At 45.1% G+C, this 2634-nt stretch overlaps 1 non-coding gene and 1 pseudogene across 1 annotated transcript; one reads left to right on the forward strand and one right to left on the reverse strand.

The window, feature by feature from the left end:
- Positions 1-52: 52 nt before the first annotated feature.
- Positions 53-159, reverse strand: LOC111727463. Its single transcript, XR_002775021.1, has one exon. It is a non-coding gene; the product is annotated as a U6 spliceosomal RNA (small nuclear RNA).
- Positions 160-2116: 1957 nt separating this feature from the next.
- LOC100945389 overlaps positions 2117-2634 on the forward strand; it is a 44464-nt pseudogene continuing 43946 nt past the window's right edge.

Raw genomic sequence — 2634 nt, forward strand, 5'->3', positions numbered from 1 at the left:
CATATTCTTAGGCTATTTGGTTATAGCTTTCATATAAAAGGTATAAATTAGTAAAAATATGGAACGCTTCACGAATTTGCGTGTCATCCTTGAGCAGGGGCCATGCTAATCTTCTCTGTATCGTTCCAATTTTAGTATATGTGCTGCCGAAGCGAGCACGTCCATTTTAAATTGTACATGAACTTTTCGGACACCTTGTATAGACAGTAGCTAAGCTCTTTACTTGTGAAAGGGTAAATGATGGTAGATAGAATTCAAAACCAGTGTGGAGTGACAAAAAGCAAGTTGCAGTACTATATGTACACTGTGATACCATATTTATGAACCAAATCCCACAGAACCTCTACTAATCACATAAAGACTTCAAGAGCACGCACCAAACTCATGATAGCCATTGAGAAGAAAGGAGAGAAAAATGAGAAAAAAATGAGGACTTCAATTTTATCTGCAATGCCTTCTTTCTTTTATTTAAAAAACTGCTAGTCAAAAAATAAATAAATAAATAAATAAATAACTGGGTGGCGCCTGTGGCTCAAAGGAGTAGGGCGCCGGCCCCATATATCAGAGGTGGTGGGTTCAAAACCAGCCCCAGCCAAAAATTGCAAAAAAAAATAAATTAATAAATAACTGCTAATCCCAGCACTTTAGGCCCACACAGGAGGATCACTTGAGGCCAGGAGACCAGTGAGAGTAACAGAGTGAAACGCCCTCTATCCTTCTCTACAAAACATAAAAAATTAGCCAGGCATGGTGGCACACACCTGTAGTCCCAGTTGCTAGAAAGGTTGAGGCAGGGCAACAGCTTGAGACTCTGTCTCAAAAAAAAAACAAAAAAAACAAAAAACTGAAGCAAAACTGTCAAAAATCTTAAAAGTTGTTGGTTCTGGGTGGTTGGGTTTAATAGTGTCTGCTGTATTATTCTGTGTGTTACTTATTTTTAGTTTTTTTCCAAATATGTATTTCTATTATCAAACACAAATTAAAGACAAGTATGTTTCCGAGATAGAGACTTGGTTGGGGAAACTGACACACCCATATGGGGATAATGTTATGATTAATGATTTTGTGGCTGTATGTTTATTGGCATGGAGTCATTCATTTCTTCTGGATTGCTTGTATGTGTATTTTTTTTTTTTTTTGAGACAGAGCCTCAAGCTGTCACCCTGGGTAGAGTGCTATGGCATCACAGCTTACAGTAAACTCCAACACCTGGGCTCAAGCGATTCTTCTGCCTCCGCCTCCTAAGTAGCTGGGACTATAGGCGCCCACCGCAATGCCCAGCTATTTTTTGGTTGCAGCAGTCATTGTTGTCTGGTGGGCCTGGGCTGGATTTGAACCCACCAGCTCAGGTGTATGTGGCTGGATGCTTAGCCACTTGAGCCACAGGCATGGAGCCTTTTTTTTTTTTTTTTTGAGACAAACTTTCACTATCTTGTTCTCGGTAGAGTGCTGTAGCATCACAGTTCACAGCAACCTCAAACTCTTGGGCTTAAGCAATTGTCTTGCCTCAGTCTTCCAAGTAACTGGGACTACAGGCGCCTGCCACAACACCCGGCTAGTTTTTTTTGTTATAGTTGTCATTGTTGTTTGGCAGACTGGGCTGGGTTCGAACCCACCAGCTTTGGTGTATGTGGCTGGCGCCCTAGCTGCTGAGCTATAGGTGCCAAGCCTTGTGTGTGAATTTTTAAGGGCATGCTATGGGCCATGTGCTAGACCAGATATGGGATAAAATGATAAGCAAAACAATATTTATTCCTTGGTGGAGTTTACAGTCTGGTGGATGTGTTCAAGAAAAACAAGAAATGGCCTGGCACCCATAGCTGAGCAGTTAGGGTGGCAGCCACATGCACCGGGGCTGGTGGGCTCAGAAACAGCCTGGGTCTGCTAAATAAATAAACAAACAAACAAAGAAAATAGCCCAGCATTGTGGTGGGCACCTGTAGTCCTAGCTCCAAGGGAGGCTGAGGCAAGAGAATTGCTCGAGCACAGAAGTTTAAGGTTGCTATGAGCTGTGATGCCACGACACTCTACCGAGGGCAACATAATAAGACTCTGTCTCAAAAAAAAAACAAGAAATAATAAGCGGGTGGAGTCTTCAGACGGCTGGTGCACTGGTCCCTGAACATCCTCCTGCTTTAATCATGGCTTGTGGTCTGGTCGCCAGCAACCTGAATCTCAAACCTGGGGAATGCCTCAGAGTACGGGGCAAGGTGGCTCCTGACGCCAAGAGCTTTGTACTGAACTTGGGCAAAGACAGCAACAACCTGGGCCTGCATTTCAACCCCCGCTTTGATGCCCACGGGGATGCCAATACTATCATGTGCAACAGCAAGGACGGCGAGGCCTGGGGGGCTGAGCAGCGGGAGGCTGCCTTTCCCTTCCAGCCTGGAAGTGTCGTGGAGGTGTGCATCAGCTTTGACCAGGCAGACCTGACCATCAAGCTGCCAGATGGTTACATATTCAAGTTCTCTAAGGGCCTTAACCTGGAAGCCATCAACTACATGACAGCTGATGGTGACTTCAAGATCAAGTGTGTGGGCTCGGCGCCTGTGGCTCAGGCAGCTAGGGTGCCAGCCACATACACCTAGGGTGGCAGGTTCGAATCCCCAGCCTGGGCCCGCCAAACAACAATGA

The sequence above is a fragment of the Otolemur garnettii genome, unplaced genomic scaffold, assembly GCF_000181295.1.
Source record: "Otolemur garnettii isolate 467f Iridium unplaced genomic scaffold, OtoGar3 scaffold00106, whole genome shotgun sequence".
In the NCBI taxonomy this organism is placed as follows: Eukaryota; Metazoa; Chordata; class Mammalia; order Primates; family Galagidae; genus Otolemur; species Otolemur garnettii.